A 27,400-nucleotide genomic window follows, 5' to 3' on the forward strand; every position below is an offset into this window, starting at 1 on the left:
ATCTGTTAACAGTACGCGAAAGCAGTAATGTGTTAGCGCACTTCAACGCTGTCGAGTTCAGGTCAATGGAGATCTGAAGTTGCAGTTGACAGGATCTGTATCAAAAATGTCGGGGAAGAAACTGCACCTGTCGAGATAACGAAGCGTGTATGAGCATCATATTCATTAGAAACAAAGAGGAAACTTTGGATCAACGTGGGAAAGGTGAGCTTACTTTTGACTTTCAGTGTGTTTGGAACTTCGTGAATCCTCTGTGAGAACTGCTCGTGAAAACGTGGAACCATTTCGAAAACCTGCTCACTGTTCATCTCACTTCAGTGTGACTACAGTGAACAAATCTCGCACGGAGGCGATGGGAAGAAAGGAAAAAATGCTAAGGCACTGGATTGAGCACCACAGCCGACAGCATATGCTTCTCTCTAGAGCTGCTATTCAAGCTACATCCATGAGCAGATTTACTGAAAAAAAAAAAAAAAAAAAAAAAAAAAAAAAAAAAAAAAAAAAAGGGACGATCCAGCACCTCCCTCGGCCAGCTCAGGTTTTTTGATCGCTTCAAATATCGTTTTGGCTTTCACAACATTAAAATGATAGGAGACGCAGGTGCGGCGGACGATGTTGGAGCAGAGAAATTTAAAGAAAGATTTAAAGAAATTGTGACAGAAAAGAGCTTTACTTCGATGCAGGTTTTCAACCGTCACGAAACGAGCTAATTTTGGAAACAAATGCCTAGTAGAACGTTCATTTCTATAGAAGACAAAACATTATCTAGTTTTAAAGGCTGTCAAGGACCGATGCACCTTCCTTTTTGAGGAAATGCTGCAGGGGATTACAAATTAAAAACCCTAAATATCTGCCACACTCAAAATCCTAGGCCACTAAAGAGCAGGCTGGTAGTCCTTTGGAAATGGAATAATGATCTTACAAGGGAACCTCCCCATCGCACCCCCCTCAGATTTAGTTATAAGTTGGCACAGTGGATAGGCCTTGAAAAACTGAAAACAGATCAATCGAGAAAACAGGAAGAAGTTATGTGTAACTATGAAAAATAATCAAAATATACAAACTGGGTAGTCCATGTGCGAGATAAGCAGCTTTTAGAATAATGTGAGCTCAAGAGCGCCGTGGTCCCGTGGTTAGCGTGAGCAGCTGCGGAACGAGAGGTCCTTGGTTCAAGTCTTCCATCGAGTGAAAATTTTTATTTTCAGACAATTATCAGAGTTCAGGCACTCAAACATAATCAACTTCGCTCTCCAAAATTCCAGGACATGTTCAGATTTCCTTGGACATAAACAGGATTTGACGGTCTACACACAGACAAATTTGAAAACGTTAAAAACATATGTTTTGAGAGAGCACAGAGGAAACTGTGCGACTGTGAAACTGTTGCATTCATTTGTTGCAGTTTATGTGACACACTCTTATGTTTTCATCACGTTTTTGGGAGTGATTATCACATCCACAAGAAAACCTAAATCAGGCAAGGTAGAAGAATATTTTTACCCATTCGCGAAGTGTGCAAGTTAGGTGGGTCGACAACATATTTCTGTCATGTGACGCACATGCCGTCACCAGTGTCGTATGGAATATATAAGACGTGTTTTACTGGATCAAATGTTTTCGGTTCCCATTCGAGAGGCACGTCCATTCGTCTACTAATCGCACGGTTTTGCGGTGCGGTCGGAAAACACAGACACTAAACTTGTTACAGTGAACAGAGACGTCAATGAACGAACGGACAGATCATAACTTTGCAAAAATAAAGAAAGTAAACTTTTCGGTCGAGGGAAGACTTGAACCAAGGACCTCTCGCTCCGCAGCTGCTCACGCTGACCACGGGACCACGGCGCTCGTGTGCTTACAGCCTCCTTTATATTGCCTATGTTGCCGATGGACTACTCAGTTTGTATATTTTGCTTATTTTTTCATAGTTCCACACAACTTCTTCCTGTTTTCTCGATTGATCTGCGTTCAGTTTTTCAAGGCCTATCCACTGTGCCAAATTATAACTAAATCTGATGGGGGTGCGATGGGGAGGTTCCCTTGTTAGTGTATTACTGCGTGTTTATTACATTTTTAACTGTACGATTTTATCATTAAAATGCGACTCGTTAAGATGATAATGGTTATTTGTGATAAAAATACTAAGAGACTCAGCTATTTTAATCTTAATATGTGAGTAAACGAGAAGCTAACCTCATACTTTACATACAAAATTCGGCGGAACGTAACTATCGCATATGACGAGATCTACCTGCTCACCCAGGTAGACGAGGTCACACGCTGTGCTCTTGTGTAACTGTTGGGACGTCAGTCTTGAAAAGCTACGCACTAAATTAAACTGAAACAGTGATTGCGTTTACAAGAAGAGGCCATACTTCGTGGCCCCCAAGCTGGCAGACTACGACGTCCTAGTCAAGGGTCACTCCAAAGCTACTGCTTTCGCAAAAACTCGATGATCGTAACCCAGGAACCACGTAGAATAGTTAGAACATTAAAAAATGAGGAAATTGTATTGAACATATCAAGCTTACAGCCTAACAACTTCCGGGAAATCGAGGAATTAGTGTTTTCGATTTTTACCTCATATATTCGTACTTGGGGGGGGGGGGGGTGTTGGCCAAGTGATGTGAGATCTGCATCTACGACACTGTCACTCAGTGCGTGCAGGTTTCAGTGGCGATTTTGCAATACATTTACTATTTGGCAACAGAATAGAAGATATCGACAAATCTACATATTTTTATTTTTATTAAAATAAATGTTATAATGAACAAAGGGAAAAAGTTATTAGCTTATGTGCTTACGTATTCGGACAAGTTCAAAAAATGGCTCTGAGCACTATGGGACTTAACATCTGAGGTCATCAGTCCCCTAGAACTTAGAACTACTTAAACCTAACTAACCTAAAGCCATCACACACATCCATGCCCGAGGCAGGATTCGAACCAGCGACCGTAGCGGACGCTCGGTTCCGGACTGAAGCGCCTAGAACCGCTCGGCCACACCGGCCGGCTTTTGACAAGTGTTTCGATGGTCTGTGCAAATTATGTTTTTTGTGTTTGTGCTTTATCTCACTAAATATGTTAAGATGTCTTTACCTGTTGAGTTTCCAAAGGAATTGCAATGCAGATCATGTTTCCATCTGTTTTATTGCGATCACGTCTCACAATATTTGCGAAAAAATAGCGCGCGCGCGCGCGCACACACACACACACACACACACACACACACACACACACACACACAGAGAGAGAGAGAGAGAGAGAGAGAGAGAGAGAGAGAAGGAATAATTGCTTGAAATTTATGGTCATTTTATCACCTTCACATTAACCAAAAAGGGTAGCAAATTTTGTTAAAAAGTACAAAAAAATGGCTCTGAGCACTATGGGACTTAACATCTGAGGTCATCAGTCCCCTAGAACTTAGAACTACTTAAACCTAACTAACCTAAGGACATCACACACATCCATGCCCGAGGCAGGATGCGAACCTGCGACCGTAGCGGTCGCGCAGTTCCAGACTGTAGCGCCTAGAACCGCTCTGCCACTCCGGCCGGCTAAAAAGTACAAAACTGTTTCGTATTTTCATTTGTTTTCTGAGAGCATTCCACATCATTCAAGAACATTGTAAAAATGAACATTCAAAAAATTGCAAACCTTCAGAATTTCACGCTTAAAAATACTGTAGACTTCTCAAAAATATGTTTAAGTACTCAAATTCAATGAAGTATTAAACAATATCCTAATCTGAAATAAAAGTACTCTGTCACTCATTTACTCATTTCTGTACAGAAAATACAGGATATACCGAAACATTCGATAATATTTTAACAACATTCGAAGAGATACATCGACACTCAAGAATACTCGTAGAAGCTCGAGAACATCATACCTAAATCTCGAACTTTTCCCCGCTTGAAACGCATGCCAATTTAAAAAAAAAAAAATGTGCCTTGAAATACAGAAATTATAAAACTAAACTAAATCCTCATATTCTCAATACAGCTGTATTTAATTTAGTGGAAGAAAACTGCTTTGTTTTCACTTTATTTCATATTTTATTAACTTATTTTTTTCAACACTTGTTTGTGAACTACATTTGTCATTATTTGGTGAGTAGATACATGGATTCTTTGGTTTCCCACTCTGGAGCAACCTACATATAAATGAGCGTGAGATAAGCCCGATCGTTCAAATTAAGATCTCAATATAATAAAGTTCGTACTTGTGCCTTATTAATAATGATACCAAATGTTAACCTAACTGGAAATTGTGGTCTTTTGGAAACTGCCCTTCGGTAAACACAAACGGAGTCCTGTTTTTCCTGTATCTTTTCCAGACGTTAGTCTTTCTTCAATTATACTGTTTACTAACTGTTTCATGGGCGTTCTTGTTCCATCATATTATCTTAGTGACTATATTTCTCAATAAAGTACTTGGTGATCCTATTTTTAACCTTAAACCTTATGCAAGCGATCGCGGCACTTGCATCGAATTCAAAAAATCAGCTTGTTAAGAGATACTTCGTGTATTTCAGTGTAAGGAACAAGTGGTCTCAAGTGGCTCGTAGAGTAAATGCATTTCATCTTCGTACCTGTACTGCACTGTAAATATCTGCATAACACAGCAAATGTCGACCATTCGTTCACGGTACTTGCTGCTACCAGCAGTAATGCCAATTTAGTCTTCGTCCTCAAGCTTGCATTTAGTACTGCTCGGTTACGGCTCGGGTCTGTTTCTCGGCGGTGTTAAAGAGTAACACACAGCAGTATGGGTAGGTTTACGCTTTACTGTATGAGCTCACTGAATAATGGAATAGCGGTGGTATCAACATCACAGTATTCAAAAACTTTTGCGACTGTACATATGCGCCTACGAGAAACCGGATCCTTCGGTGCTAAAATAAAAGGTATCGCAGGTTCTCTCGCTGTTTTAAATGTATTTTGACAGAAACAAAGGTATCTGGGGTAACAAACCAAACAGATCAAAACTACGTCATTACTATGAAGATCAGTTGAACGAAATGGATTTCTTGACAACAAGTTACAAGATGAACATCAACAAAAGTAAAACAAAGATACTGAAATGTAATGGAATTAGATCAGATGATGCTAAGGACATAAGATTAGAAAATGAGACGCTAAAAGTAGTAGATTCATTTGCTATTTGGTTAGCAGCAGAACAGACGATGGCAGAAATAAAGAAACTATGAAATGCAGACCGACATTAGCGAGGAAAGCTATTCTGTAAAAGGGAAATATGTAGCTGCTAATATAAATTTAAATGTTAGTAAATGTTTTCTGAAAGTATCTGAATGGAATGTAGCTATGTGCGGGAGTAAAACGCTGAGAATAATAGCGCAGACAAGAAGAGAATAACTTTTAAAAGATGAATGCTCAAGATCAGATGGGTAGACGAGTAATTAAAGAGGATGTACTGAATCGAACTGGAGAAGAAACAAATTTAAGGGACAGCTTGATTAAAAGAATTTATCAGTTTATTACGACACGTCGTGACGTATCAAGGAATCGTTAATTTCGTAATGGAAAGAAGCGTTGGGGGTAAAGTTTCAGATGGAAACCAGGGACTGAAAACAGTAAGCGTATTTAAATGGATTTATGCAATAGTTTTACAGTGACTTGCAGAACACACTAGCGTGGAGAGCTGCAGCAAACCAGTTTCTGCTGAACAATAACTCCACCACCACCACCACCACCACCACCATTATTATTAAAAAAATAATAGCAACAATAGGAGGAGGAGGAGGAGGAGCAGCAATGAACCGCCAGAGACAACCAATGCCTTATACCGAAATACTCAGGAAATATCCCTGAAAAGAGTCCGATGTTTTTTTCGATGGAGTTTAAAGTTCAGTGACTTACAACCGAGCAAGGTGCCACAGTGGCACACTACAGAATATTTTGCGTAGTCGGGTCCTGGCCGGGTACTGAATTTTAGTTCTGTAATCTCTTTTCCTACCACAATTTCCATTTCCAAACACACAACAAAAACAAAATGATACCGACAAATATGGTGGCCCAATGGCGCTTCATCACGGCTTACGCCGCTCTGCACGGCAGCTAGGCAGGCTGAAACAGGTATGCAACGCGTCGGTCCCCTACAAGCCCCACGGTAAATATTCCACGGGGATTAGCTGTCCGTCATCCCGCATGCGAAACGCGCATCACAACGGGACAAGCGCTAGGAGAGGGCGGGAAGGGGAAGGGGGCGCTCAAATGCCATCGATTGGGCACAGTGACATGAAATTCTGCTGTCGTCCTTGCCACCAGGGCATTCAAAAATCCTCCTCAGTGCTTCAGAATAGTTACAACTTGTGCAACCGAACCCTCGTCTACCCACGTACCGAGCGAGATATCTCAGTCATTAACACACCAAACTCATTCGCCAGAACGGGGTTTAAATCCCCGTCCACTCACCGAGATTCATGTGTACCGCAGTTGCCCTTAAAGCGAGTAGCACAATGGTTTTTTTTTCCGATATGGAGGGGCTGATTTTCTTTCCATTCACACTCCAAACTGATCTCGTGATCCAATTACTGACATCGTGATCGACATTTTTGTTTTTGTAAACAGTGCTGAACGGCTTCCATGTACTTAAAAAATGGCAAAGCCGAGCCACTAAAAGCTGCTGTAACGTGAATTTTATTCGCTGACAATTAGTTTCTGTCAAGTAGTCACCTAGAAGTTATGGAGTACATTATATCAAGTTAAAGGAAGGGTCATTGGCGCCGAATATACAAAAGTTTTCAGTTCCAGTATCAGTTCTATGAGAAACATTACGACCGCCTGCTTAATGGCTTTTTGATCCACTTTTGGAACGCAATACAGCAGCGATTCTGCGTGGCATTGATTCGACAAATCCTCAGCGGCTTTCCGAAGGTACGTGACACCAGATGTCTACGCTCATGCCAACACAATTCTCATGAACTGCTGCCCGGTGGATTGTGGGCGTAGAGATGGCGCCCGTAGCATCCCAGATGTGTCCGATCGGGTTCCACGACATCGACGTGAATTCACTACCATGCTCCTCAAACCACTGTATCACCATTTTGGCCTAGTCATGCCGACAGGTATCCTGCTGGAGGACGCTCTATCGCGGTCGGGAAAGATATCAAACCTAAAGGGATGCAGGTGGTCTGCAACAGTGTACACAAAACCTAACGCTATCATGGTGCCTTCGATTATTACCACAGGACCCATGGATGCGCAAGTGAATGTCTTTCTTGGCATATTACTGCGCGCTCTGGCCAGGTCCGTAGCTCGGTGCAAGTTTCGAGCACTCGTTGTCTAGATGACGGTATATACATACACGACAATCGATCTGGTATAACAAGAAGCGTGATTATCCGACGACGCTTCACTTTTCCATTGATCCCTTCACTTTTCCATTGATCCACGGATCAGTCTGTATTATCCAGTGCCCACTGTAGGTGTAACTGAAGATGTCGTTGTGTCAACACGGGGCCGTATTGGAGTCGTTCGCTACGGAGCTCCATACTCAACAATGCGCGCTAAAAGGTGTGCTCTGAAACACTTGTGCTTGCACCGGCATTGTGATTTGTCGCCACATCTGCCACAGATCGCGAGCGACTTCCCAGAGACCCTCACGACACGACCACGACCAGCGTCCCCGTTGCGAGACGATCATACCCACGTGCCTGACCTTTTGGAAAGTCGCTTAAATCTGTGGATATCCATTTGTGTCCTCTATCACCGTCAGAATGGCTCCCATTCTGCTCCGTTTATCCTGATTCCTTACCGTGTCACGTGTTCGCATCCCCATAAGGATGCATTCAGTCTCCCGGTGTGTATTAGTTATTACTTTGTTTCACCACTAGTGTAGTACCGTACAAACATTTGAGAGAGAAGGATGCTGCAACTGAAACAAGTTGTCGGAGTATAAGTAAATTTTCAAAAGTTTCATTGCCGTTAGCAGCATTTGGGCATCAAAATGAATCAATGGCAACAGGTGAAAATTTGTGACGAACCGGCATTCGAACCCAGATTTCCTGCTTAAGCCAAGCGGTCACATTAATCCCCACGGCCATCCGAGCACGTTTCCTATCTGACCCTAATTCCCATCCTGTGACATAGTACTGACGTACTGCCATGAACTCTTTGATTTAGATGATAAGCGTGCTCTGATATAAGCTCAGCGTGTTCGGTCAGAGGGCTGGTTGCCCCCTGTAACAAAAATCTGAGTAAAGAAATCAACGATCAAATAATTCAAATGGCTCTGAGCACTACGGGACTTAACTTCTAAGGTCATCAGTCCCCTAGAACTTAGAACTACTTAAACCTAACTAACCTAAGGACATCACACACATCCATGCCCGAGACAGGATTCGAACCTGCGACAGTAGCTGTCGCGCGGTCCCAGACTATAGCGCCTAGAACCGCTCGGCCACACCGGCCGGCATCAACGATCAACTTAACGAATGGGCTGGCTGCTGTGGCCAAGCGGTTCTAGCCGCTTCAGTCCGGAGTCGCGCTGCTTCTACGGTCTCAGGTTCGAATCCTGCCTCGGACATGGATGTGTGTGATATCCTTAGGTTGGTTAGGTTTATGTAGTTCTAAGTCTAGGGGACTGACGACCTCAGATGTTAAATCCCATAGTGCTAGAGCCATTTGAACCATTTTTTAACGGATGTCATGTGACTTCCGCCAGGACCAAACGCAACGAATACAGAAAAAAAAATCTGTGCCCAAATGCGGGTAGCGTTATTGAAACCTTTGAAAATGTATTTCTATGGCCGCTGGATCAAACAAGGTGCCTGTTGTTATGGGCATGTACGAAAAAACGAACACACACACACACACACACACACACACACACACACACACACACATACACACACATGATGGGTGCAATAATAATAGTTTTCTCATCTACAAAATAGTTTTCTCATCTACAAAATAGTTTTCTCATCTACAAAATATCATCATGGAATAGCTTTCAGTACCAAGCAAATGGAGTACATTTCATTCAAGTTCGCTTTCGAGCACGTACCTATTTTTTTTTTTGTTTGGTTTTAGGGCGCATAACTGCTATGGTCATTAGCGCCCAGCCCGTAACTTAGGAAACAGTAAAAAAACCGAAATTGAAAACAAGCAGCAATGGGAACAAAGTCATAAAATTGGAGAACCTAAAAGCAGAAGGAAGGCTTAAAAATCCACTACAGAAAGGGGTTTGTTATCCCCAAAAAAAGCTTCAAATAACTGACGTCATTTCACTGTCACTAATAAACTGGAGAACGCGGTCGGCTGAGCGCGTGTCATCGGCTAAAATCGACGATAGATCAGGCGATAGCTGTAGACGGGCGCGTAACGGATTAAAATAGGGGCATTCAATTAAAAGGTGTCTTACCGTCCACAGCTGAGAGCAGTGGGGACAGATTGGGGGAGGATCGCCGCTTAAAAGATGTCGATGGCTAAAAAGACAGTGCCCTATCCGGAGTCTAGTTAAAATTACCTCCTCCCGACGACGCGTTCGGGAGGAAGAGGTCCAAGCGCAAGGAAGGGCTTTCACTTCCCGCAATTTATTATGGGGAAGTGTGGACCAATGCGCATGCCATAAATGAGCAACTTTGCGACATAAACCGCTCCGTAGATCGGTGAAGGGAAGCGACTGAATAGCTGGCCGAGGAAGAGAGACTGCAGCCTTGGCCGCTATATCGGCCGCCTCATTCCCATAGATACCAGCGTGTCCCGGGAGCCAGAGGAACGCCACCGAGACGCCCCCCAGGTGGAGCAAGCGCAGACAGTCCTGAATCCGGTGGACCAGAGGGTGCACAGGGTAAAGAGCTTGGAGACTGAGGAGAGAGCTGAGAGAATCCGAGCAGATAACGTACTGTATCCGCCGATGGCGGCGGATGTAGTGGACAGCCTGGAGAACAGCGTAAAGCTCCGCAGTATACACCGAACACTGGTCGGGAAGCCGAAATTCATTTGGGGTGTCGCCAACAATATAGGCATTCCCTACACCTAACGATGTTTTCGAGCCGTCGGTGTAAATAACTGTGGCGTCCGTCATTTGTGCACGTAGAGCAGCAAATGCCCGACGATAAGCAAGTGTAGGGGTACCATCCTTGGGAAATCGACAAAGGTCACGGAGCAGGCAGATCCGGGGACGGAGCCAAGGCGGTGCTGTACCCCAAGTTGTCAAGAAGGTTTTAGGAAAGCGGAAGGAAAGAGAATGGAGCAGTTGACGGAAGCGGACTCCCGGGGGTAGTAGGGAGGAGGAGCGGCCTGCATACCCTACATCAAATGAGGCGTCGAAAAAATAGGCATGGGCTGGATTAGCAGGCATGGAAGACAGATGGCTAGCATAACGACTCAGAAGGACTGCTCGCCGATTGGACAACGGAGGTTCAGCAGTCTCAGCATAAAGGCTCTCCACAGGGCTAGTGTAAAAAGCTCCAGACACTAAACGTAATCCACGGTGGTGGATAGAGTCGAGACGCCGAAGAATAGACGGCCGAGCAGAGGAGTAGACTATGCTTCCATAATCCAATTTCGAGCGCAATAAGGCGCGATAGAGGCGGAGAAGGACCACTCGGTCCGCTCCCCAGGAGGTACCATTCAGGACACGGAGGGTGTTGAGCGTTCGCAGACAGCGAGCCGAAAGATAGGAAACGTGGGAGGACCAGCACAGTTTTCTGTCAAACATAAGACCCAAGAATTTAGCGACGTCTGAAAACGGAAGGTTGACAGGTCCTAGATGTAAGGAGGGCGGAAGAAACTCCTTACGTCGCCAAAAATTAACACAAACGGTCTTACTGGGAGAGAAACTGAAGCCGGTTTCGATGCTCCAAGAGTGGAGGCGATCGAGACATCCTTGAAGACGTCGTTCAAGAAGGCTGGTCCGTTGAGAGCTGTAGTAGATCGCAAAATCATCCACAAAGAGGGAGCCCGAGACATCGGGAAGGAGACAATCCATAATTGGATTTATAGCGATGGCAAACAGTACAACACTCAGCACGGAGCCCTGGGGTACCTCGTTTTCTTGGGAGAAAGTGCGGGAGAGAGTAGTGTTCACCCGCACCCTAAATGTGCGCTCTGCCATAAATTACCGAAGAAAAAGGGGCAGCCGGCCTCGAAAGCCCCATGAGAAAAGTGTGCGGAGGATGCCTGTCCTCCAACAGGTATCGTATGCTCTCTCCAGATCAAAAAATATTGCTACCGTTTGGCGTTTCCGGAGAAAATTGTTCATGATATAAGTGGAGAGAGCAACAAGATGGTCAACTGCAGAACGATGCTTTCGGAATCCGCATTGGGCAGGTGTTAAGAGACTGCGGGATTCCAGCCACCACGCTAAACGGTAATTCACCATACGCTCCAAAACCTTACAGACACTACTCGTGAGAGAAATGGGGCGATAGCTAGAGGGGAGATGTTTGTCCTTTCCAGGTTTCGGAACAGGAACGACGATAGCTTCCCGCCATCGTCTGGGAAAAGTACTGTCGGTCCAAATTCGATTATAAAGGCGAAGGAGGTAACGCAGACTATGGGCTGATAAATGTAGCAACATTTGGACGTGGATACCATCTGGTCCTGGGGCGGAGGAGCGAGAAGAAGAGAGTGCATGTTGGAGTTCCCGCAATGAGAAAACAGTATTGTAGCTTTCGCGATTTTGAGAGGAGAAAGCAAGAGGTCGCACTTCCGCTGCACGTTTCTTCGAGAGAAACGCTGGCGGGTAATTTGAAGAGCTCGAAATCTCGGCAAAGTGCTGACCCAACGAGTTAGAAATTGCGACGGGGTCCACTAATGTGTCATGCGCGACAGTGAGCCCAGAGACCGGGGAGAAACCAGGCGCGCCTGAGAACCGTCGAAGCCGACTCCAAACTTCCGAGGAGGGAGTGAAGGTGTTAAATGAGCCAATAAAGAATTTCCAGCTTGCCTTCTTGCTATCGCGGATGACACGACGGCATCGCGCTCGGAGCTGCTTATAGCGGATACAGTTGGCCAAAGTAGGATGGTGGCGGAAAACGCGGAGAGCACGTCGCCGCTCACGTAGTGCATCACGGCATGCCTCGTTCCACCAAGGAACTGGGGGAGGGGGGGGGGGCCGCCGGGGCAATTCGGAGGTGCGTGGTATTGAATGTTTCGCAGCTGTAAGAATAACGTCGGTAAAATGTGTGACCTCATCGTCGACGCTGGGAAAGTGACAGTCATCGAATGTCGCTAGAGACGAAAAAAGTGTCCAATCGGTTTGGGCAAACTTCCAGCGTCGCGGGCGCATATATGGCTGTTGAGGCTGCAGTCTAAGGACACATGGAAAGTGGTCACTCGAGTGTGTATTATCAAGGGCGAACCATTCGAAGCGCCGGGCTAGTGGAACAGTACCGACCGCAAGGTCCAAATGAGATAAATTTGCCGTGGAGGCAGACAAAAACGTAGGGACCCCAGTGTTGAGGCAAACTAGATCTGCTTGGTGGAAGACGTCTAGCAATAGTGAGCCACGTGGACAAGGATGTGGAGATCCCCAAAGCGGGTGGTGGCAATTGAAGTCCCCAACCAGCAAATATGGGGGTGGAAGCTGACCAAGAAGATGAAGGAGATCAGCTCGTGCCATTGGTGTGGACGATGGAATGTATACAGTACAAAGAGAGAACGTGTATCCGGAAAGGGAAAGACGGACGGCGACAGCTTGGAAGGAAGTGTTTAAATGGATTGGGTGATAATGGAGAGTTTCATGGAGAAGAATCATGAGTCCTCCATGTGTTGGAGTGCCTTCAACAGAGGGGAGATCATATCGGACGGACTGAAAATGAGGGAGAACAAAGCGGTCATGGGGACGCAGCTTTGTTTCCTGAAGACAAAAGATGACCGGCGAGTAGTATTTTAAGAGGATCGACAATTCATCCCGATTGGCTCGAATACCGCGGATATTCCAGTGGATAATGGACATAGGGTGAACAGAAAATGGAGGAATGTGACCAAGGTCGCTGTCAACTCATCGACTGCTCTGAGCTTGCGACCGACAGCATGGAATGGCATTCAGCCGAAGGCAGAAGATCCTGATCCATAGGTTGGTCAGGAGCAGCTCCTGCCACCAGCGACCGGCCGGTTGATCGGCCGCCAGCAGTGCGCCTCGGCGACACAGAAGACGGCCGAGGGCGACTTCCGCCAGGTGGTGCTGTAGATGGGACACGCCTTGTCGGAGAAGGAGAGGAACTGGGTTTCTTTGTAGCCTTCTTGGAAGTATGATGTTTAGAGGAAGGAGGAACCGATGGTTGCGAAGTTGCCGTACGTAAAAACTCTTCACGAGTATGCTCTTTTTTCGAAGTCTTGGTGTCTGACTTTTGGGCTCGAGATTTAGCAGAACTCGACGAAGGGTGAACCAGAGAGTGGGCAGGCGAAAGTGGTGAGGTTGAACGGGCGATCTTTGCGCTGGCCGATCTGACGACCGTGGCACTAAAGGTGAGGTCGCAAGTCTGCGTGGCCGCCTCCTTTGTTGGCCGAGGAGAAGCAAGGACAGGGCTGTATTTTCCTTTCTGAGGCACGGTGGGCTGTCGACTGGCGAATAATTTTCGAGCAGCAAAGGTCGACACCTTTTCCTTTACTCGAATTTCCTGGATGAGCTTTTCGTCCTTAAAAACGGGACAATCTCGAGAGGAAGCGGCGTGGTCACCCATACAGTTGATGCAGCGAGGGGATGGAGGTGGACAAGCACCCTCATGGGCATCCCTGCCACACGTAACACATTTGGCCGGATTGGAACAGGACTGGCTGGTGTGATTGAACCGCTGGCACCGATAGCAACGCGTAGGGTTTGGGACGTAAGGGCGAACGGAAATTATCTCATAGCCTGCTTTGATTTTCGATGGTAGTTGAACTTTGTCAAATGTCAAGAAGACAGTGCGGGTTGGAATGATGTTCGTGTCAACCCTTTTCATAACCCTATGAACAGCAGTTACGCCCTGGTCAGACAGGTAGTGCTGAATTTCTTCGTCAGACAGTCCATCGAGGGAGCGTGTATAAACGACTCCACGCGAGGAATTTAAGGTACGGTGCGGTTCCACCCGGACAGGGATGGTGTGTAGTAGTGACGTACGCAGCAATTTTTGTGCCTGGAGGGCACTGACTGTTTCTAACAACAGGGTGCCATTCCGTAATCTGGAACAAGACTTTACAGGACCTGCAATTGCGTCGACACCTTTCTGAATAATGAAAGGGTTGACCGTGGAGAAGTCGTGACCTTCGTCAGACCGAGAAACAACAAGGAACTGTGGCAACGATGGAAGAACTGACTGTGGTTGAGACTCAGTGAACTTACGTTTGTGAGCAGACATAGTGGAAGGTGAGGAAACCATTGCGGAAGAATCCCCCATGATTACCGGCGTCTCCGATGGCGCGCTCCTCCCTTGTGGGGGCCCTCTCTGAGGGCACTCCCGCCTTAGGTGATTGTTCACACCTCAGGTCACACCTCCCGACAAACGGACGGAGGGACCAATCGGCACTTTCGGAAGGTATCAGCTCGGGTAATCACCCCTCCCTGGGCCTGGCCGTTACCAGGGGGTACGTACGTGTCCTACCTGTCTACCCGGGGCGGGGAATTACGCGTTACCCCGTCACCGGCTACGCATGGAAGTGCGTGGGTTGGCCTTCAGACACGCACAGGGAGGAAGAAAGAGAAAGGGAAAGGAAAGAAGAGAGGTCTCAAACGCCGCAGCGGAGAAGGTAGAGAGAAGAGGTAAGGAAAAGAGAAGGACAAAGGAAGGATGAAGACTTACAAGCAAGGAATGAAGGCGAAGAATGTAGTATATGTACAAGCGTCCGTCTCCGGACGTAGGCACAAACCATAACCCCAGAGAAAGGGAAAGAAAGAGCCAGAGGTGAAGGGGGGGGGGGGCGAAGATGGGGAATGGGGAAGGATGCGGAAAGGGAAGGTATGCAGCCCGGAAAGGAAGGAAGGCCACATCAGCTCGGGGTCCCGTGCTCGCTACGCACGTATCCACAAAAGAGTTGTGGATCCCCTGGGGGGGGAGCACGTACCTAGAAAGGTACCCTAAGTTCTGATTTAGTGGGAAACTACCAACCTTACATTTCTGGTGCGGAATTTCAAAGTAATGCTCAGAGGCGCCAGCCGCATAAAATCTGTCCAGATACATGGTCAGAAGCGATTTCCCACACAACAATAATTTTTTCGATCATCATCTTTTCATCGTAAGGGAAGCCAACGAAAACTGATTTATCAATTGCGTAGCAGACATCAAGGAGAAATACTTAACTCAGTCTGTGTGTCTGTCCGATGAAATCAGTATTCATGCGGCGTCCGGCAGCTGATAGAGGCAGGATGCCTCGAAGGACTAAAAGGGAGCCAAGGACACCTGTGCACACCTGCTTGAGTTGCAGACGTTACAAGTTTGTTGACGTGCTTGGCATCAGCCAACTCGTTCTAACGCGACCAAAATTCTCTACTGCGCTATCAAAACGCTGCTCGTCTCTCTCTCTCTCTCCCTCATTTTTTTTTTTTTTTTTTTTTTTTAAGTGGACACATCGGACCATTTGAAGATCGGAACTATGAATTTTCAGATCCTTTAACCACCTTTGTTTTGCTGATGACACTGTACTGTAGTCCCCCAATCCAGGTAAACTTCTTGACGGTCATTAATCAATGGAGAATAGGTATGTCATTTGCTGTTGCACTTCCGCACCCTCGATTTTTTAATGACGCGGACTCTCATACATAAAGTAGCTTGAAACGTCTGTTTACTTTACAAATGAGTTGATGTGTTAAATATTTGAAGCTACCCACGTAAAAGACGCTCCTTTTTAAAAACAGCTAGTTTTCACATATTTTTATATCGTCATATGTTCTGTCCTACACTGATATAATTTTGTAGGTACTTTCAGTGGTACTTGTGGATACTGTCTGCAAAATGTGTTGCCAATGGAGTTATCTATTAAGAAGTAATATACGAAAACGTTATGCCTAATGCTGAAATTTAACTGCATAAACAGAGGAAATGTAGTAACCTTTTTTTTTCTTTTATCATCATGCGATGGGTAACAGTGGAAAATTTTTACAGAAGGTTTGAAATTATGTGTAAAGTTGGTCAGAAGTCGCTGAGTGCTGTCATTCACAAATACCGGGTAAATAAAGTCCGAGTATTTGCGCACCGTGAGTTACGCTGGCTCAATATATATACACAGTTTCTAATTTCAGTACTTGACTTACTGTGTTAAAGGTTACATCTCTCAATGAGTCGAATATGATAGTATTTTGAATTTTTAAATTCAATCAATAATTACACTACTGGCCATTAGAATTGCTACACCAAGAAGAAATGCAGATAATGAAGGGTTATTCATTGGACAAATAAGTTATACTAGACTTGACATGTGATTACATTTTCACGTAATTTGGGTGCATAGATCCTGAGAAATCAGTACCCAGAACAACCATCTCTGGCCGTAATAACGGCCTTGATACGCCAGGGCATGGAGTCAAACAGAGCTTGGATGGCGTGTACAGGTGCAGCAGCACATGCAGCTTCAACTCGATACCACAGTTCATCAAGAGTAGTGACTGGCGTATTGTGACGAGCCATTTGCTCGGCCACCATTGACCAGACGTTTTCAATTGGTGAGAGATCTGGAGAATGTGCTGGCCAGGGCACCAGTCGAACATTTTCAGTATCCAGAAAGGCCCGTACAGGACCTGCAACATGCGGTCGTGCATTATACTGCTGAAATGTAGGGTTTCGCAGGGTAGAGCCAAGGGTCGTAACACATCTGAAATGTAACGTCCACTGTTCAAACTGCCGTCAATGCGAACAAGAGGTGACCGAGACGTGTAACCAATGGCAGGGGCACCCCATACCATCACGCCGGGTGATATGCCAGTATGGCGATGACGAATGCACGCTCAATGTTAGCTCACCAGTGTCAAGGAGAAAACGAGCTCTGAAAAATGCATCGCGGCCTTGAAAGAATTACAAGGATAGCTTTCTAAATGTTCTGATAACACTGCCGATCCTGTAGCTGCTTTCGATACCGCTTACAGTTTCAGTTGAAAGCGCCTTTGCATTCATGTAGGGAAGTAATTCATCTACAATGTAATTCCCATTTAAAAGCCGAATTCCTTTACATTAATATTGTCCAGGAGGTCCACGTTGTTTTGCTAGGTAACAGTTTCCGCGTCTTCAGAATGAGGTTGCAAACGTGAGGAAATATTTAGATCTACGTGTGGTCATGTGTGTAAGGCTTTCTTCGATTATGAAATTGAGTCAGTCATGATTATATGACAACCTAAGTGTGAAAAAATTGTAAAATGTTTGTACCAGATAAAAATTATAATATGTCTTGCCAAGGAGAATTAAACGAAACTGAAAATTTGTTTTGTTTGCTATCTACGTTGTTGAGAAATATGGAATCAAGTTTTAAGCAGTGCGACTGGACTGCCATTTAAATGAGATGCTTTCTTGCCCCTCCTGATGCTCAGAGAGCGTGGCGTGGCAGTGGGGGAGGCATGCAGTCAGGCGAGACGGCTACGGCACACGAGTAGAGCACTGCTCCCGCGCCGAATTCTTGGCTGGCCCTGGTGTAACTGTTGCGTGTATGCTGTGATGTGACGTTTCTGTTGTTATGGATGACGGGAAAGGAGACGGTATACCCGGTGCGGCACGTAGCATACTCCTCTCGAATAAATCCAAGGGAGCTTTCGAGCTTACAGGTGGATCACCGTCAACTGTGTCCATACCCTCCCTTCATGAAACACTGAGGTGAGGTTTGAAATTTAATTCAGGTCATTAGCACACGGACTGGTGATCAGGTTCTTTACACCACTCCCTCTCCTCCCCTTGCCGGCCAAATACTGGCCGTAAAAATTGCATCCTCCACCGGGATTCCAACCGATTTACCTCAGAGGCGAGCACCACTGCACAGGCACGCTTTAGCGGCCTCTGCTACGGTGGTGGGTTTCTTCTTCAGTTACCAAATAATAATGAGTTGCCGCTCCTCTCCCCTCATCCCTTCGTTTATAACCTGGGTACGCAGTTGAGAGCCGTCATGCCAGCAGGAGGCACTAGAAGGCCGTGGTGTGACTATTAGGCGACCACCGTATCATTGACCCTGGGAGTGAGAGCGCTTTGGTGGGCTTGTTTGTTTTTATTGTGATATTTCACGGGGACACGCTGAAACATATCACAGTATACACACAACTGTCATGAAATCATTCGCAGTGCGATGTGTTGTCCTTACAAGGGAAGGGTCTGACATGTGAGTCACCCCTTTTGATCAAGTTTTGCAAGGACATTCTATATTGAAAATAAAAAGGCACGTAATGGCTCTGAGCACTATGGGACTTAACATCTATGGTCATCAGTCCCCTACAACTTAGAACTACTTAAACCTAACTAACCTAAGGACATCACACAACACCCAGTCATCACGAGGCAGAGAAAATCCCTGACCCCGCCGGGAATCGAACCCGGGAACCCGGGCGCGAGAAGCGAGAACGCTACCGCACGACCACGAGCTGCGAACTAAAGAGGTACGTCTTTCGGCTTTTTGCTAGACAGCCCTCTAGTTCCTGAAAGAATAGAGGGCGAAGTTGATGGTGGAGTGTCGTATTTTCAGTACCAAAAGAGTATCTAAAAACAAACATTTTTATTGATATAATATGGGGTGCCAAGTTAATAGTGTTCGAATTATTGATTTCTTGTGTTTTCATGCTGTCTATTGGGCATCCATCGTTCAGTGTGTTGAGCAGAGCAAGAAGGCTGTCGGGCAGGCAAGGCATTTGCCTAACATACTGCTGGTCCGTATTCGACTCATTGTTGTGGCTTTTTTTTTTTTTTTACATTTTACTCGATGTATCTGATGTTCTGATAATCGGATTACCTTTCTTTCCCTTCTTTTTTTTTTTAAGTAATAAAGCTTCGGGAGGTGTAATTAATTATTAGATAAGTGTATATAATGTACTGACAATTATTTTCACCGCGATACATGACGCATCGTGAAAGAGATAGCAGCAAAATGTACCTCTCTTTGTAAACCGTGTGACGTTTACTTTTTCCGACAAGTAACGAATTTCGTCGCACAACTTCAAAATCAAGCGACATCACAGCGAAGCAGAAAATTCCAAGACAGCGCGGATGTTATAAAAATTCATGCGTAGATTCACAACCAGTTGCCCACGCCCGTCTTTCAAGATACGCTTACACGCGCTTGGTCCGCATTCATTTTAGTATGTAATAGATCTCTTTAGCAACGTGAATTAGATTTTTTCCCCCCACGAATAAGATACCGGGGCACACGTCAATGTGGCGAGATCTCGTTCCTGTGTTGCGCATGGTGCGAGATATATTTGTTTTGTCTGTTTCTACGTTAAGATCCACCCCACTATTTGCGATAAAGTTCGCCAATAAACGATCAGTTAGGATTACCCAATAATATAGTTGGGGTGCATTTTTGTACTACGTATGACGACTAAAGTAACTGTCAATATTTTAAATATACTTATCTGATTATTAATCACATCGATCGATCTTTTATTTTTTTTAAAATGGCAAAGGAAAGTATTCCGATAATTTATACACCGAAAAAATGTCGAAAACAAAACGCGTTGTCCAAGGATCGATCAGGTTGAAATTGCTCTGAGCACTATGGGGCCATCAGTCCCCGAGGACTTAGACCTACTTAAACCTAACTAACCTAAGGACATCCCACACATCCATACCCGGGACAGGATTCGAACCTGCGACCGTAGCGGTCGCGCGGTTCCAGACTGAAGCGCCTAGAACCGCTCGGCCGCAACGGCCGGCGATCGAGCAGGGACCGGCAGTTTGGCGTAGGGGATACCGTGATCATGAAGGCGGTTCCTCCGGGGTAAGGCTCTTCCATTGCACTTCGGTCGAGCTGATCCCGCGATTACTCCAAACATAACTCGGGCGCACAATTTTTGGTAGCCGGGACTGCGTTCGCGCTGTCCCGGTGCTTATTACAATCTCAAACGCAGCATTTTGTGATGGCAGCCGATACCCAACGTACAGCACGAAAACAAAAAAAACGTAATAACTATAACATTATTAACTTTGGACCTCATATCCCATATTATACAGGGTGGCGCACGAAATGTGTTACCAATTGTTTCTTTCACAATTTACGACGCACATTAGATATCCGGCTGGGATCTCTACAGCAGTACCAGCAGAGCTTGGAAAAACAAATGAGTTACGAAATGACGTGTAATTCACGATACTGCCGCTAGGAGACTAGTAAGCAGCAATGGCTGACAATGGAAGACTGACGACACAGCAACGAGGGGCAATTGTGTTACTTTTTCATGAAACGAAAATCCTTGTGACTCAGAGGCGTTTTCGACAACAGTTTAACACACGACGGGTCCCTTGCAAGAAGACAATCCACAGGTTGTACAATAAATTTGTACAGGAAGGAACAGTATTGGAAGCGAAGCGACCTCGGCCTAAACCAGTTTGTTCGTCGGAGAATATTGAAGCGGTACAAGTTGCTGTACAGAGAAGTCCCGGGAAATCTTGTAGAAAGGCAACAGTGCAACTGGGAATATACAGACGCTCCGTTCAACGCATTCTTAAAAGTGACCTCCATATGTACTCATACAAGATGATCTGTGCACAGAAGCAGCAGAGACTACTGTTTGCTCAGTCGGCGGAGGGTAGGGAAGAAACTCTCAACAACGTTTGGTTTTTAGACGAGGCGCATTTTCATTTAGACGGTGTGGTTAACTAACAAAATGTACGCTTTTGGGCCACTGAAAACCCACAAGTGCTTCATGAACATCATTATGCTCCGAGGATTACAGCGTGGGCAGCAATTTCCAGTCACGGATTTATTGGCTCCTTTTTCTTTGAAGAAACTGAACAGCGAGCGTTATTTGAGCATGCTCGTAATAGCTTCATTCCACAGCTTCTTGCTACTGCCTTGCCCTTCAACACACAGTGGTTCATGCAAGATGGAGCAACGCCACATATTGCAAACACTGTTTTGGTTTAAATGGCTTTGAGCACTATGGGACTTAACATCTGAGGTCATCAATCCCATAAAACTTAGAACTAATTAAACCTAACTAACGTAAGGACATCACACACATCCACGCCCAAGGCAGGATTCAAACCTGCGACGTAGCGGTCGCGCGGTTTTCGACTGAAACGCCTAGAACCGCTCAGCCACACCGGCCGGCGCAAAGACTGTGTTGGAGTTTTTACACGAGCATTTCGACATGCGGATCATTTCACTCAGGTTTCCAGGTCGCTTCAATGTCGGACAAAATTGGCCCCCCAATAGTCCAGACCTCAATCCATGTGACTTTTTTCTTTGGGAGTACCTAAAGGGAAAAATTTTCCCGAAACGTCCACGTGATTTAATGGAACTCAGAAGACTTATTCTTCAAGCTTGCAGTGAAATTACGGAAGGCATGTGCCATAGGGTAATCACTAACTTCAGAGTTCGTTTGAAGGAAGTTAGGAAACAAAATGGTGGCCATATTGAGCATGTGCTGAGTTAGAACAAATCTCCATGGACGGCTCTTCATTGTAGTATATGTTCCTTTCAGATTGTATTGACAATAAAGTTTATATTCAAAAACAAAATGGTAACACATTTCGTGCGCCACCCTGTATTTACAAAAATGTTTGTTTAAATGGTTCAAATGGCACTGAGCACTATGCGACTTAACTTCTAAGGTCAACAGTCACCTAGAACTTACAACTAATTAAGCCTGACCAACCTAAGGACATCACACACACCCATGCCCGAGGCAGGATTCGAACCTGCGACCGTAGCGGTCGTTTGGCTCCAGACTGCAGCGCCTAGAACCGCACGGTCACTCCGGCCGGCTAAAAATGTTTTTAGATGCTATTCGATGTATACGTTTTTGCGTCATCTACTTTGACCTCCACTCTTTCAGAAGCTAGGAGAATATGTAGCAAAAAGCCGAAACACGTGTAATTTTATTTTCAATTTTTAGCTTCGAAAAACTTTAGCCACATGTCAGACTCTTCCCTTCTTAGTCACCACTGTACTTGTTTACGGTAAAGTCACCGCGTGTTCCGACAACGTCCACGGGAGGCCAAGTGCAATAATATCGTAATCCGGTTATATAAGCCAGTCCGTTCCCTAGGTGCACGACTCGCGCGCCTAGTTTTCGGAGGACGACGCCGACAGTGTCGCGGCCGGTATTTGTTGTCAGAGGTCGCAGTGGCTTGCCGTGGGCTGTTGTGACGCGCGGCGTGGCCACGCAGGGAAAGTTGCCGGCTGGCGTGGCGTGCCTTTGTAGCGGCGCTGCACCCACGGATCGATAGGCGACTGTGGCGGCAGCGGGAGCCCCACTGTTGCCACACGCGGCACGCGCCACGCGCAGACACCGCCGCCGCCGCCGCCGCTCCGTGCGTGACCGCGCTACCGTGCCTGCCATTACTGCGCTGCACCTCCTACATAACACCACACGTCTCTCACTTTCCGGATGCTCATCCTCTACGCTCGAAGCCCGCCTACGGTCTATTGAACCTACCGATTCCAGACGTCGGAGTTTCACACGTAACGTCGTGAAGTGGCTTGCGACGACATACGTACGCCGACAGAAATAAAACAACTGTGACTATATTTATTTTGCTCCTGTATTACCTTTTGCGACGGAATTAGGGCACCGAGCTTTATTGGCCAACTATGACTATTTGAATGTTTCAATTAAGGGGTCTCAGCATCTAACTAGTTGGTTACCTTACTATAGGTTCTTTATTTCATGTTAATATCCTAGTTAACCGACTGCCGGCCCATGTAGATCATGATGATGATTTTATTGTGAACGCAGTTTCAATGTTACAGAAGTAAGTAGCACGATTAAAAGAAAAGAAACTTTCACTTTAGTAACGATATTATATTATCACCCACGCCCTATTGTTAGGTAATACGGATGGCCGAGTCTAACACTTCGCGTGGTGAACGCAATGCCTCATCACAGCCTAGCAGCGCGTTTCTCTTATCTTCCCTGTCTCCCGCATTCGGTTTCCTTAACCGTCTCCAACGCATATGCTCCGACATCACACAGGACACCTTGTAGCTTGTGTTATCTCCTGCTACGAGTACTAGTATGTTGGTGCCAAACACACATAAGCGTGTTGGATTCCATTAACAGTGGCCTTCAGCATAAACATCTTCCTTTCGACCATTGGTAGCCCCCTAAACATGCTAAAAATAATTTTATTCGGTGTATTTTTACACATAATTGTGTTAGGTTTCATGATTAACTTTATTTATTTTTATTTTTCGATCACTCCAGGATATAGTACTCCCCGAGCATCATCATCGTCCGTTAAATGATGTGGGCCCACAAGAAGATATTTTAATCGATCAAATAATGACAGTTCATAGTGATTTTAACGCAAGTCAGGCCCGTTTTTGTCAGCTGTTTCACATTACATGGGACTGATCCCATCTCTTTTAGTTACCGCTTCATTGTTTTTCAGTCAAGGATCAGTTTCTGATTCCTAATTCCTTTCCTTCGCTTTTATAGGCTGGACATTCATCACTGATGATGGTTTTTATCAACTGAAGGAGGCTGAGAACTTTGCCTACCTACGCTGTTACTCTGCGGTATTCTGTAATGGCTGTTAAGTCCCATAGTGCTCAGAGCCATTTTTTTTTTTCTGTAATAGGCCGGCCGAAGTGGCCGTGCGGTTAAAGGCGCTGCAGTCTGGAACCGCAAGACCGCTACGGTCGCAGGTTCGAATCCTGCCTCGGGCATGGATGTTTGTGATGTCCTTAGGTTAGTTAGGTTTAACTAGTTCTAAGTTCTAGGGGACTAATAACCTCAGCAGTTGAGTCCCATAGTGCTCAGAGCCATTTGAACCATTTTTTCTGTAATGGCGCCCTCTGCTATATGACATAGCAGTGCAAGTAACCATCTTTTGGTATGAAACTACAAATCTTATTGCATAAGAATAGGCACGTTCTTTGTGGGACCCATGTGTTCCACACCTAATTTCCTAACCAGGTGCATAATATTTTCTTCCTTATTTAAATGTATTCACTCAGTACTTTGAGAACACTTCAGGTAGCTTCATTTCCCCATTGTCAAAAAGTTAATTTGTAAAACATTTGCACACAGATAAAAAAAAAGATCACGCAACTTAAAAAGTTGCGGAGGCGGTTGTGTGAGTCTCTATTCAACTTCAATTAACGCATTTATTGCGAACCATTGGACATATCATTCACTATAATTTTTTAAAAATTGTAACATCTACACGTAAACACCTCTGTAATACGTCGTGAATGATCAATCAATTATGAATTTTTGCAGTGTAGACAATGGTGACAAATGGATCTCCAAGTAGAAGTCTGAGCGGATAAGGTTACCCGTAGTAATACACGAACCTGCACGAAATGCGCAACACTACAATTTCTTTAAAAAATTATTTTAAACGTTTTATTTTAAATTCAAATCACTTCTATGACACCAATACACTATTTTACGGTAAAATATTGTGGTACAACCAACCCCACCACCCCCTTCCCACATGTCTAACGATGATTAGTTTTCCACACTTCAAACAAGTCTCATAGCATCTTCTAGAACGTGATTAACCCCTTTTGCACCAATCACAGCATCCAAACTTTCAGGCACGCTCCTGACTAATGCAGCGATGTTCTCTTGGTGGATCATCTCTCACTCCTTCAGGAGGGCCATCCGTGGGTCCTATAGGGTCTGTGAATAGTGCTGACAAACCCTTCTCGTCAGCTAGTCCCCTACACGCTCAATAGGAATCAATTACAGCTTCTAGCAGGCCCCACTTTAGCACGGACCTCCGCTTCATCTTACAACTCCTGCACAATTCTCGCAACATTTGCGCGCGCATTGTAATGCATTAATGTACAGCTATCACCAATAAACGGCACGACATTCTCGAAATGAATTTCTGCCACATACCGATCTGCTGTAAGGCTCCCACACTCAACGAGGACGAAAGCCGTCCTTGCAGCCACACTGATTCCTATCCACACCATCACAGAACCACCTTTGGTGTCTTGGATGAGAAGATGCAAGGGGAATACCCCTCCGTAGGCCTTCTGCAGACTCACTCTGTACCGTCAGGTGATCGCAGGCCAAATCTTGACTCATCGGTGAGCAACACTTCCTCTCACTGTTGTACTCTCCAAAAGCGACCTTCCCTAGTGAAACGTAATCGAGCTGTGTGATGCTCTGTTGCGAGTTCTGGACTTGTAGCAGATCTTCTGGATTGAAGACGGGCTTCTTCCAGTCTTGTTCGGTAAGTTGTCTCACTGAAATTCTTCCCTCTAACTTGGTGACGCCCTCAGTTTCTTCGTACGTATTTACATCTCTGGAAACCGTGGAAGGTGTAGTTCTGAACACTTATGCAACGTAATGCATGCTGCGGGCATACCTCAGCAAAACAGCAGCTTCTGCAGCATCATCTTTATTCCTGAGAAATCCATTCGTCTCTTCAGGGTTTAAATAACTAAGAAAACACACACACACACACACACACACACACACACACACACACACACACACACAAACAAACTCATAAAAAAAATCATCAACCTCCCGACGTTCAAAACCCAAATTCAGGCAGAAGGCATTAAGGAAAAGTCCACCGGTCCTTCACAACAACAGACAGGCGTCCAGACATGATAGATTATGATAATCGCAGGAATACCCTACGAAGTCGTGTGACTGACAGGGGAATAACAAAAGGTACAATATTAAGTATTACAGGAGCAGAAAAACATGCCTGACGTTCAGTTGTTGTATTTTCCAGGTTTCGCAGGAAAAAACATTTAAGGCGGGTACAGCAAACAATCGACGCTTCACAGTGTGCTCGCAAAAGTAGCACTAATAATATACCAGTCACATACGCTGTTTAACAGCATAGGATAAAGTGTTACGCTTTAATTAAATAGGTAATTACACGTCACGTATTTATTACCAGCTGCGTTTTTCGTGCAGGGCTCTGTAATTACTTTGCGAATAAAAGCATGTGCGCATGCGGATATCTCCGATGTAGACATCTACGGATATACAGTGCGATTTTGCTGAATGAGTACAAACCGTTGGAAACGATTCCAGAGCCGATAAGGATCATGAAAGGTCATACGGACAAAGAGACGGATATGCGTCCAACAGAGCTACACCCCCTTGAAGGTCCCTGACAGTGACCAAGGTATCAGCATCAGGCAGGCGGCCCGCCAGCATGTCAACATTCTCCACGACATCAGTCACTATCCGTATCACTTTAACGCTGCCTTATTACTCGCGAACTTGCCTCCGCGGCGACAGTTTTTCCGCTGTTTCGTCGCACGGCCACCACGGTGCTGGAATTCCCATCGTCCATCCTATTCACAAATGAGACTACCATTACGAGGGGTTGTAACGTCATCACTCATAACACCCACCTGTGGGCTACGGAGAACCCCTACACTATGGTGGCAGCGAACCATCACCACCAGTTCAACCTCAATGTGCGGGCGGCGATTACTGGCAACCACCTGGTGGGACCAGTCATCCTTCCACGAAGCCTCACAGGCGAGACATATCTGCATATCCTAAAGGTCAACCTGCCTCCTTTGCCTTTGATGGTACAAAGGGTAATGTGGCTACTACGTATAGGCGTTCCATCTGTGTGCCCTTTCGACTATGGAGTTAAAATTCTAGCACAGACATATTCCCCTTTTTCCTCGTGTTTTATCATGTGTGCTTTGTATCACTGAAACCTACTCTGTCAGAGATCATTTACCTGCACCTTCGAGTACTTGCTTCTCCCTTGGAACGCACTTCTGACCGTAAGTACATATGGCCTATTTCGCTCTTTATCCTCTCACGCATCGTTACTTGAAGTTTGTCCCATTTAGCAAAATGACCCTAGAGCTGTGGATGTATACAGAATTAGTTACTTTGTCATTACAAGTTATAGGATCGTGATAATACTACCAGTTTCGTCCATTTGAGTTATACGTGATCGCTAATAACATTTTTTTGTTTACTTCACTACTAGAGCCCATTTCGTTTGGTAGGCTACTGTATTTGTTGCAATGGGCAGAGCAAAGCGAATATGGGTTGTTGACATCTGCAGGGGGTGAAGTGGCGACTTGCTGTCCTTCCTGGTTTTCCGCACAGTTAAATGACCATCATGTCCACCTCGGTAGCGGCGGATTGCTAAGCGAAAAGACGCGGGTTCTATTCCCGGCCGGATCCGCGATTTTCCCCGCTCGGGGACTAGGTGTTGTTGTGTTCTTATTTTCATGTCATTGTAAGTGACATCACGGCCCGAAAGACAATATATTAAGGAAAAGCACACACTTGCATCCTGATTCTGTAATACCAAGCTCCCTTACATGGTACTCAGTCCTGTTTCCTTTACAGTAGCAAAGATCACT

At 45.4% G+C, this 27,400-nt stretch overlaps 1 protein-coding gene and 1 non-coding gene across 3 annotated transcripts in view; one reads left to right on the forward strand and one right to left on the reverse strand.

The window, feature by feature from the left end:
* Positions 1-27,400, reverse strand: part of LOC126262242 (semaphorin-1A) — a 923,656-nt gene that overhangs the window by 685,969 nt on the left and 210,287 nt on the right. The gene's annotated exons all lie outside the window — the stretch shown is intronic.
* Positions 19,808-19,962, forward strand: LOC126264098 (U1 spliceosomal RNA). The gene has a single exon (XR_007546925.1). It is a non-coding gene; the product is annotated as a U1 spliceosomal RNA (small nuclear RNA).

This window comes from Schistocerca nitens, chromosome 6, assembly GCF_023898315.1.
Source record: "Schistocerca nitens isolate TAMUIC-IGC-003100 chromosome 6, iqSchNite1.1, whole genome shotgun sequence".
Taxonomy (NCBI): Eukaryota; Metazoa; Arthropoda; class Insecta; order Orthoptera; family Acrididae; genus Schistocerca; species Schistocerca nitens.